Source organism: Dasypus novemcinctus, chromosome 1 (genome assembly GCF_030445035.2).
Source record: "Dasypus novemcinctus isolate mDasNov1 chromosome 1, mDasNov1.1.hap2, whole genome shotgun sequence".
NCBI classification, from domain to species: domain Eukaryota; kingdom Metazoa; phylum Chordata; class Mammalia; order Cingulata; family Dasypodidae; genus Dasypus; species Dasypus novemcinctus.
The window spans coordinates 25,942,392-25,954,034 of record NC_080673.1 but is presented as its reverse complement, the minus strand read 5'-3'; the positions used below and the strand labels follow the sequence as shown (position 1 = coordinate 25,954,034).

The window sequence follows — 11,643 nt, the reverse complement described above, 5'->3', positions numbered from 1 at the left end:
GCTGACCTAAGTATTTAAGTAAGCCCTAGACATCATCTGATTTCATTTAGAAATATTTGGTATGTATCTCCTGAAAGTTTTCTAACTAACCTAACTCTAATACCACAATCACACTTTGTGATAATTAACTATAATTTTATTTCACCAGACACCTAGTTTCCTAAACAGAAGTATTTCTTTGGAATTATGTGCTTGAAATTAAATCCAAATTAAATTATTACATTGTTGATTGCTTTGTCTGTAAATTCTTCTTTAATCCTTAAGATACATCTCTATTTCATTTTTTATTTTCTAGGTATTCTTTGAAAATACCTAGTTGATTTTCTGATAGAATTCACTGTCTTATGGTTTTTACTAATTACATGTTGAAGTTGTCCCTAACATGATACTCTGGTTCCTCAATTTCTTTACTCTTGTTAAAGGCAACTAAGGAATCAAATATATATCTGTTCAAGATATAAGCAAAAAAAAAAAAAAAGCTTGAATAAATAGTTTAACTGGGGTGGTCTCCAAACAAGGAAGGAAGGACACATGTTTGAATAAACTAACTTTTAAGAGGACAATATTTTTCAGTCCACGACAATGATATACTGACTTGGAATTGTGCTTCTGTCCTGACCAGGAGGATTCCATTGTTGAACATCAGTTGTGAACAACTGAACACCAGAGGAGAACATCACAGGAAGATCAGGAATGGGCTAGATGCGTAGGCTCCTCCTTGAAGCTTCTCTGGAATTGGAGGGCAGGAAGCAGAAGCACTTGTGGAGCAGTACCATTCTCAGGAGAGACTCCCTGGTGGAGCATAAGGATTCAGGTCATCACCTTCTCACTGTTCCCTCTTTGTGGAAGTGAATTTTCACTTGCCAGTACTCAGTACGCAATGGCCTTTGCATCCTCCCTTACTGACCTCCAAGCAGAGGCCAGCTGCCCCGTCTGCCTGGATTTCCTGAGAGACCCAGTGACCATTGACTGTGGCCACAACTTCTGTTCCTCGTGCATCACCCAGTGCTGGGAAGATCTGCAGGACGTCTTCCCCTGTCCTGTCTGCCTCCAGCACTGCCTTGACAGGAACTTCAAGAGGAACACGCAGTTATGCCAGATGACTGAAACTGTGAAGCAATTTCCCATCAGGAGGAAGAAGAGGAAACGGCAGGAAAAGAAACTCCTGTGTGAGAAACACAATCAGCCGCTGACCCTGTTCTGTGAGAAGGACCTGGAGCTGTTGTGTCCTCAGTGCAGAGGCCCCTCTCGCCACCAGGATCACCACCTGATAGCCCTTGAGGAAGCTGCAGCTACTCAGCGGAAGAAACTCAAGAGCTACATAGAGCCACTGAAGAAGTTAGTTGAAAAAGCTGAGAAATATTTGGAAACACAAGTCTCAAAGTCATTTAAATTTAAGTGGAAGGTAGAAAAGCAGAGGCTTGATTTTCACACTGAACTTGAACAACTTATGCAGTCACTGAGAAAGGAGAAGGATGCCATTCTTTTGGGACTGACAACGGAAGCAAAGGATATTCAAGAAAAACTGATTGAAAATACTATGCAAATTGCAGAGCATATTTCCATACTAAAAAATATGCTCAGTGAAACTAGAGAAAAGCATGTGCAGTCTAAATTGGAGTTACTGAAAGATATTTGCAATATCTACAAAAGCTATGAAAACCTAAAAACCCCAGCAGTGTTTTCATATGAGTTAAAGAAAGAGAGTTACTCTCTTCCTCCACAATATTTTGGCATGCAGAAAATTATCAACATATTTAAGGTAGATTTGTCACTAGATACTGAAACTGCTCACCCCAAACTCATTATCTCAGAAGACAGAAAAAGTGTAACCTATGGGAAGGAGAAAACAAACTTTCGTTATAATCGGAAGAGATTTACTTTCCACCCAGCTGTCGTAAGTTCTGAGGGATTTGATTGTGCCAGGCATTTCTGGCAGGTTGAAGTGAGAGGCACAGGGCAATGGTCTCTGGGCGTGTGTAAAGACACTTTCCCTCGAAACGCCATTCTATCAGCATTGCAGAAGAATGGATGTTGGCAAATTCAGCAGGGGGCAAATACTCCTGGTACAATGGATAGAATGAGATGCATATGGGTCGGCATTTTCCTCGATTATGAGTTGGGAGAGGTTTCATTTTACAATATGCATACCAGATCTCACATTTACACTTTCAATGATGCTTTTACAGAAACACTTAGGCCTTTTTTCTCTTCTGGACCTGGTTCAAACTCTCCCACCCTATGCATAATCACAGATGAAGGAAATGAATGGTAAACAAACTGGAAGACGACAGTTAACTTGCACCATTTCCTCACTGTGTTCATGCAAGATTTATAGGTTATTACAGGATGCTAATTTAAATGTTTGGATATTTTGTTTTCAAAAACTGAATAGTTTTCCATTGTTTCAGTCACTAGAAAAAGCCATTGTTTGTATGTTTCAATAACTAACTATAATGTGGTTATTATATAACATTTACCTTGTTTGTAATGCCTATTTCATAAAAACACTGTAGAAATCAATGCCAAAGCAGGTGTACAATTCCAAAAGGGAGACTTCAGATTACCATTGTTTTTCTTACCAATATTGATTTCTTCATACCAATAAATGTATAGTTTTACATTTACTATTTTAACATACCTATATGTGTCTTCCGTGCGTACTAATTTTTTTTGAGATTCCTGGAAGTTAACACTTGGCAATAGTTGGAAAAGTTGTACTTCTAGAGTTCTTTTGCCTCCTGTGGTGGGCAAAAAGGGATTCGGCTGTATATTGCATTCCAGGGTCTCCACAATTGCCCTCAGTCCAATGATTTGCTAGAAGGACTCATAGAATGCGGCAAAAATCTTATACTAACAGTCATGGTTTATAACATTGAAAGGATACGGACTAAAATGAACAGCAAAAAAAGGTGCACAGGACAGAGTTCAGGAGAGGACAAGCTCAGGATTCAATGGAATCTGTAGACAATGCTCGGTCTTCAGCAATAATGCATAGCACCACGCATGAAATATTCTCAGCTGTGAAGCTCACTCAAGCCTTCTTGGGCCACATTTTCACTTGGGGCTTATCTAGTAGACAGGCCTGACTGCCTGCCTTCCCTTGAAGCTGAACTTCAGTCTCCATCCCCTCCAATGCCTCCACAATAAATCACATTGTTAACATAAACTATGTGGTGTGGCTCAGTCTTCAGGTAAACACAGTTTGGATGTGGTTTCTTTACTTCATCATGATTCATTGAATGTCTGAACTCAGTCTCTGGTCCCCTCCTCTCCCTTGAGTTTGGGGAGAAGGCACCAATCCCTCAATCACATGGATGATCCTTCTGGTGTGGCCAGGCCACCAGCCTAAGACTACCTGTGAGGCAGCTGAGCCCTGAGTCTCCCAGTTAGCAAAAGTATCAGGTGTGGTCTGTGGTCCACCATGACTGGAAAAGATATTCCTACCACTGTAAATTTCAGGGATATAGAGATTATTTCTCAGGAAACAATCTATTTCTTAAGATGTACTTTTTACAAAAACTATTTTTCTTCTCTAAAATACTCTAAATCATGTATGTATTGTGTGGGCAAAATCAAATTATATATAAAGGTGTCATTTTAAATTAAAAATTTTGAATTAAAGCTGAAATTTTAATTTTTTGAAATGAAATAATGGCATTTAATTATTCTAATTAATGTTCAAAGCCAGGTTCTCTTAGGTTGTAAGCAGTAGAACAAGTCCACTGGGCATTCACATGCAGTTATTTTGTCTGGAGGACAGAAGGCAAGACTTTGAGAAGCATTTTTCTGGGGTCTGATTGGTGCTAGCCAAAATGCATGTGAATTTTGAAGGCATTTATTATTTAGTATTGAGCATACATCCTGTGTTTCAGAGGCAACCCTATATTCTTTAATTACTCTTCTCTGGGTATGTGTTTGTGTTTGCGACATGCAGGGCCTACTTAGGCATGGAGCTCCTGGTAAGCATACCTCTTATCTGGATCATAGCCCTTTGTCCGGTATATGTGTTAGAAATGTCTTCTCTCACCCTTAGGCTTGTTTCCATTCTGTCTACACTTTCACTTTATTAAAAAGAAAATCTGAATTTCAAAGTAGCCAAATTCATGAACCTTTTCAGTTATCATTGATACATTTTTGTATTCTTAGGAAATAATATTTTAATACATACATCAACTTTTCCTTAGTAGCTATTTATCTTAGCCCTAAATTTACCTGGAATTCATTTTTCTATTCAGTGTGAGTCTGATTTCCAATGCACCAAATCAAAAATACCTGAGATTTAATCTGGATATATTGACACCTTAATGACACCGAATCTCCTTAATATTTGACATTCATTTAGACCTCTTTAATTTCTTTCTATAATGCTTAACAAACTTGTAGAGAGAGGGCATGAATATTTTTGCTAGATTGATTCCTAAGTATTTGATACTTCAAGTTCTATTGTAAATGGCATATTTTTTTAAGGTCTAGTAAACTGTCTTACTTGCAGATATTCAGTCATGGATGAGTGAGGGCCCTGGGTCTGGCTTATCACCTGCAAAATAGATCATGTGGTTCACCTGCCCCAATCCAAATCCATCCACCTTTGTAGCAGTTTGGCATTATTTATGAATTCCAAAAAGAGATATTGGATTCTGTTTGTAAATTGGTCTGTCGCTCTGGGTGTATTAGATTATATTGGATTCAGAGGTTTCACTTTTACTTGATTAAATAATGATTAAAGCCTTGATTGGGCCATGTCAGTAGGATGGTGAGTCCCCGCCCCCTTGGTGGTAGAGATCCGAAGAGAAAGACATGGCAGAGAACAGAGTTTGGAATTTTTGAGCTGGAGCCCCAAGAAGTAAACATGTAGAAGAACAAGAGGAGCATGGTCGTGAGGCAGAGGCCCATGGAAGAGAGACAAGCCCTTTGCCTGACAGCCTACAGCTGGCCTTGTGTAGGAGCAGAACAATTGAGCCTCGAAAGAAATGAGCCCTGGGGAGACAGGAGACCAGAAAACTTAACCTTTGCAGCCATCTTGCTCCAGCAACGTGGAAAAAGACTTTGGTGGGGAAGTAACTTATGATTTATGGTCTGGTAACTGTAAGCTTCTATCTCAAATAAATACCTTTTATAAAAGCCAACAGATTTCATCAGCATCATCACCCCTTTGTCTGACTAATACAACTAATGCAACCTTCCACTTCATTTACCAGAATCCTCTAAATAAATGAAGTTAGCAAACAGAGAAAAAATCAGAAACTTGTAAATGATGTCCCTCTTTCCCTCTCTCTTATCATCAACTTATTTTATTTATATTATCTTAGAAGTATATCCTTTTTTTGTTAATTTCTTAATGAAATTATTTTTAAAAATCCTGTCCAGGGACATTTATTTTACTTAATCCTTAAAACAGATTTTTTAAAGTAATGCTTCCATAATTTGGGATGTCTTTTGTCTATTATTTTATTTTTGGAATTTGAAATAAGGAAAATTTTATTTAAAAAAATTATTATTTAAATTTAACTATGATCATAGTACTATGGGTATAATTTTTAAAATGGTTATCTTTTTTTTTTTTAAAGATTTACTTATTTATTTATTTCTCTCCACCACTCCACCCTGGTTGTCTGTTCTCTATGTCTATTTGCTTTGTCTTCTTTGTCCGCTTCTGTCCTTGTCAGCGGCACGGGAATCTGTGTTTCCTTTTGTTGTGTCATCTTGTTGTGTCAGCTCTCCATGTGTGTGGCGCCATTCTTAGGCAGGCTGCACTTTCTTTCACACTGGGCGGCTCTCCTTTCGGGGTGCACTCCTTGTGCGTGGGGCTCCCCTACATGGGGACACCCCTGCGTGGCAGGGCACTCCTTGCGCGCATCAGCACTGCGCATGGGCCAGCTCCACACGGGTCAAGGAGGCCCGGGGTTTGAACCGCGGACCTCCCATGTGGTAGATGGATGCCCTAACCGCTGGACCAAGTCCGTCTCCCAAAATGGTTTTCTTATATATTCTAAAATATTTTCCAAAGAATTGATATGATTTATAAGCATTGTGTGTTGGAGATTTGGGCCCAAAGAGTATCGGGAATGAAAGAAAGAGAAAGAAAGAAAGAACAAGAGAGCTGGGATCAGGGGTCTGCGAGTAGAGACTCATCAGACAGCTTTATTGTTCACAAGGGGCTCTCTGTATATCCCAGTCCACAGGAGAACAAGCAGCAACATGCAGGTCACCATCAGCATTACTCAGAATCTAAGGAATTAAAAAAATCTTACCTCAAGGTAAAAGTCTAAGTGTTCTATTTACTACAAAATGTTATCTGCTCATCTTTTCTTTCAGCCTTGAACAGCTTCATCCTGTTTGCTGGGAACTCTTAATTACCACATTCCTTAGGTTACAAGCGGCATAGTCATGGAAACCGCACCACTCTCCTTGCGAGACCACTGTGCCTCAGTTTCCAACATTTGTGTAAAAATGATTTAATGCTTATGGGAAGAGAATTTGGTATTGATGAAACAAAATGGATCATGACAATTCCTGTCAGTGTGTGATTAGTCTATGTGGGTATATTCCACCAATCACTCTGCTCTTCCACTTGTTTGAAATTTTCCATAATAAAAAGTTAAAATATAGAAGTATAGACAACTTTCCCAAATTGGACTATTTACTTTCCAAGTCACTATCATCTTCACCCTATTCTCCAAAGGGAATGTTTAAGAAATATGATGTGCCAATATACAGTGTATATGATACCAACACCATACAATATATCAATTAATATAATCTACCATATAACTATTAAAATATTTATACATACCTATATATTAATATAAAAATAGATTTTTTATGGGCATTAAATATATTTTCTCTGAGTAAGAAAATGATTTTATCCATATCAAAGATGTTTTATATCTTTTCTAAAAGATTTAAACACTACTACAAATTTTAGCAATTATGTACTGTCAGACATTTGTGTTTTAAATTTTCTTTCAAAATAAAATGAAACAAAATATTTTAGTTTTAAAAGCAGAAAGAGATAAGGGCATTTAAAAACAATCTAATCCTGGATGTTATTCTTACTATTTCTGAGGTTTCTGTATACAAAACAAACATATCACTACAATCCAGATTTTACTGTCTCCACATTTGATCTCAGATCTGATGAATTTTATTAAGTCCTGCATTCCTGGAAGGTGGAAGATGGAGAAAAGCCTGAATTGTTTATGTGGGTTTAGATGAAATCTATTCCAATAAGAGAAAGTTTCAACCATGAGTTCAGAATAGATACTGGAAAATTCAATTGTTGAATAATGACTATGGTTCATTGAGTACTTCCTAATACCTTTTTGTGAGGGATGAGATTTAATTGATAATTTGAGTGATGACTTAAATTGTCTGTACTTCTGTCTGACAATCTAGAAATACTCACACTTAGAGAGGGGTTGAATAAGGATATACATTGTGGACTTAACACAAGGTATTTTGTGAGCTCCTAATCACTTTCAACCTTACCATCTCCTCACCAAATATACAAACCCATCTCTAACTGAGAACTCTTTTTGCAACCTAGTTCTCAGGTGATTTTTATGTTTCTGATGTCCAGCCAGTCTCTTTGAAGGACAGAAAACAATGGTAAAAGATACAGACTTTTAAAATTAGGCTCAGGAGATCTCCAGTAACAGAACAATAGATCACATTCATTTTAGGTTATTTACATACCCAGTTGAAGCTCCTCAATAACTAGTTACAGTAACTAGTATTATGATCCCTTCATCTTCTACCACCACTCATCAGCAATAACATAGACAATTTAATCCAAACTTTCTTTTCACAGCACCACCCAAGTTCATATCAGCATCATCTCCACCTGAGCTCTTCCAATAGCCTCCTATCTGTCTACATACATCTGCCTTGTCCTGTTATTTGTCTTCTTACTACCTAACCTTTTGGGTCATCATAGCTCATCTCCTATGACCAGGGAATTCTAATCATAGTTCCTTACTTCTTCAATTTTTTCAAAGTTTACAACCACTTTCGATTGTTCTTGGGTAAACACCAATACACTACAATGATTCTAATGGACTTAATGTTCTGTCCCCACCCCAGCCTCCATCACTAAACTGTACTTTGGCCAGGCTTGAACTTCCTGAGGGTCCTATGACATTCAGGAACAATAAGATTTCATTTTCTCTAATCCCTTCTCTATCTTCCCGAAACAAGGTCCTGGTACAGGCACTTCCCTCTGCCTGCCCGGAAAGGAGGCTCACCCCATCCCCAACACTCACACATGCACAACTGCATACGGCACTCCTACCCTTCCACCAGAGCTGGAACCTCAACACAATATGCTTTTCTTTGCAGAAGCAAACCCTAATTTTTCAGTAGAATTGTAAGACCCTCATTCTCTTATTTCCTCTGCAAACACAGGACTGTATCCCTGACATAGTAATAGCAATTTAGAGCTAAGAGCCTGTTCATTCATTATTCATTCAGTCTTGGCAAAGTTTGCCTATATATTTGTCTAACAGATACTCATCTTTCATAGGGACGCCCTCCTGGTACCCTGAACAAGATGTTGGATTGAGATGCTTTAGCGTTCTATCTCTCCCACCCAGAAGCTTTGAATAACTAGCAAGAGTTGGCAGAAGCATCTTTCTCAACGATCCAGAAAACAATTAAAGTTCAGCAGTAACAGGGTAAACACTGAACTAAGGAAAAGGGTACATGCACAGCAGGGCTGGCCCTTGGTGGTGGTGGTGAAGATCACAGTTCACAGGTGCCGTATTGCTACTGCCACTGCAGATGGTCTAGATGTGGACAGCTGGTTGGGGTGGTGCCAAAGGTCATGGGCCGACCTCACTTAATGGGCTTGGGCCAGCGACTGCAGGCTGAGGGGCCGTCACCACCGCAGCCCTAGGAGGCCGGCTGCCTTTGTGGCCAAGGCCGTGCTGGATGAGTTCATTGTGCTGGTGAGGGGGCTGTGCTGCTGGAACTGTGGCTCGGTCACATCTAGGACCTTTTGGCTTAGACCAGGCCAGCTGTGTTCGGCCTTTTGGGAGAACGGCTGCCAGTGCACATCTGGCTGCAGCTCCTCGGTGCTCAGGAGGCTGTGTACAATGCCAAGGAATACAGTAAAGGAACCTGTGAACCTCAACTAGAAGAAAGAGAATGTTACCCCAAGATCACGGACTGCATTTATGTTGGGACACAGAGCCTCTTTCTGAAGAGCTTGGGTGGATACCTGTGCTGAACCCTGCATTTTGGACATTGGTCTTCTTAGCATTAGAGGGAGGACCAAGGCTGTGGTCATGGCTAGGAGTCAGGTTCAGCAGTTGGTAAAGCTCTACTGAGAATCATGAGAACCTGCCCAGCAATGAAAAAGAATCAGAGGTAAAAAGGGAATTTAAACAGTTGGTTGAAGTCCAGGCAGACAATTAAACAATGGACTTGTTGAGTTTACCCTCTTTCTTGAAGAAAGAACACAAGGTGAATAAAGTCTGTTTGGAACAGGAGATGATGATATTATTGCAATGTGAGATTCTAAACAAACAGTTTACACAGGATACTGCCACAGGACTGAATATTTCCAGAGATTAAATTGTTTTTCAGGAAGAGGCAAGAAATGAAGCAGGGCTCCAATTTCTGAGATTACAATCCAAATGGATAGACTTTTCTAGTTCTCCAGATGTACATTTTGTTCCAATAAATGGCCTCACCCCAGATGAAGAGGCTCTGTCCAAAGAGAGATTTCATAACAAAAGGAGACTTTCTGATTCTGAAGAATGACATACCAAGAAGCAGTCGTCTTTGGAAAATGTTCAAGTCGGGGCGATTTTATGTGATGGTAAGACATTGGCTGGAAGTGTAATCATTGACATGTCTGATTCTTTTATTCAATCTGAAAATTTAAATACAGATTTAAAAGACACTACTGAGGAAATGGAATAGCATCTTTGTAAACTTTTTTAAAACCATGGACATTCCCAAAAATTTTTGAACAGGTCATGAGGGAGTTTGGGACATCTACACAAACATTATTTCTCTTGGAGGAAAATGAAAAAGAAAATAAAAGGTTTTAAGAAAATAAGGAATTTCACATTGTACTATGTCTAGAGTGACCCAGAAAACAAAAAATGAGGATTTGTAGCAGGATAAATGAGCTTACAATGGTTTCCACTCTAAAGAACACAACCTCACTCAGCAAAATTTTGTAGAAAAATGTTCTCAGTTACCATTCAGAGTAGTATCAAAACAGTGTACCTCTAATTGCAAAAATGATAGCTTTAGAACAAAACCAAAAACTCTTGGGTTCAAATCAGAACTATGTTTGTAACATAGATTCTTGAAACTGATGGCATTTCACTCTCTGTTGTCCCTTCATGCCCCCAAAGAATCTGTCAATTTTACTTCAAGGGGAGTTGTGAGACGCAACCCAGAATTCCAGGGTTTCGCTGAAAATGGTTGGCAGCAGCAAAAAAACCTTGCCTTCCAAATAATATGAAATCTGTCTATGAAAGCTATTCAGGATGCTGTAGCTCTTCTCAGTCAAAGTCAATTCTCCACTGGTTTGTTTCTCCACCTTGCTGCAGTCCCAGCTGCTACCTTCAGTCAATGATGCAAGGTTGTCAGGGCCATCTGATCACATTGCTTCCTCACTTACAGGACTCACATTTTGGGGTATTCTAAGTTTCCTGAAAGGTGGAATTAAAAAATGATCCAAGGAGTACAGATTTGAAACACATTGTGTGTGTTTGGAAGGAAAGTTACAATTACCTATGGCGGAAAAAGTATTTTCCTTGTTGAGCAATTGCAATTGAAGATGAATATTTTTGGAAGCCTGGTAATAGAAGCATCACTGTGTTGGTATGATGGTGGAGAGCAAGGCATGAGCCTAATGTCACAGAACCACATTTCTGAAACCAGATCCAGGAGCTTGGAATAGTATCTTTAACTCCTGTGTGGCTGGTCTTTGGAGAAATAATTGCTTCTCATGATGACAGGTTTGTACAATACTTAGGGGACAAAACTGGGGGCATAATTGTAACAAAGGATAACTTCTCAGAATTTGTGAATGAGTCAGTCTCTTGGAGGTAAATTATTACAAAAAGATTGCTTTAGTATATATTGCTGGGGGACATACTAATGGCTCCTGATGACCGTCTGGGAAGAAGTGGGCCTCGATTAGAAAAATCTCTCCAGAAGGAGGTAAGCGTTCCTTAGAGATATGCAGCCCCTACTCAATGCCCTGCTAAACGTGGGTGTGTTTGACTCCAGCTTCAGAGTCTTTGGTGCCCAAGAAGCCAACACCAGTTACAAGCCTCTGGCCCAGATTCAGAGGGGCCCTCCAAGCCACTGGCTTCCTCAGGAGCCCCACTTCCCCCTCCTCCAAGCCTTTCCAATATGCAACCTAATCTGCCCATGCTAGCACAGAGATCTTCTGCAGAAACAACGAGCTGAGAGAAGGCATGAATATACATGTCCAAGATGCTCAATGGATTCCAAACAGGATAATTCCAAGTAGACCCAACCCTCTGCATATCAATCTTCAATGTCAAATGCTAAAGATCAAGAGAGAATTCTGAAAGCCACAAGAGAGAAGCAACCTGCCGTATGCAAGGGAGCCTCAATAAGAATAAGTGCCCCTTTCTCATCAGAAACCACAAA

The 11,643-nt window shown here is 39.5% G+C and overlaps 2 pseudogenes; both read left to right on the top strand.

Moving 5' to 3' along the window:
• The first annotated feature begins 880 nt into the window (after positions 1–880).
• Positions 881–10,434, top strand: LOC101412814 (NEDD4-binding protein 1 pseudogene; annotated as a pseudogene).
• Positions 10,435–10,489: 55 nt separating this feature from the next.
• LOC139436753 (NEDD4-binding protein 1 pseudogene) lies at positions 10,490–11,436 on the top strand (annotated as a pseudogene).
• Positions 11,437–11,643: the final 207 nt, after the last annotated feature.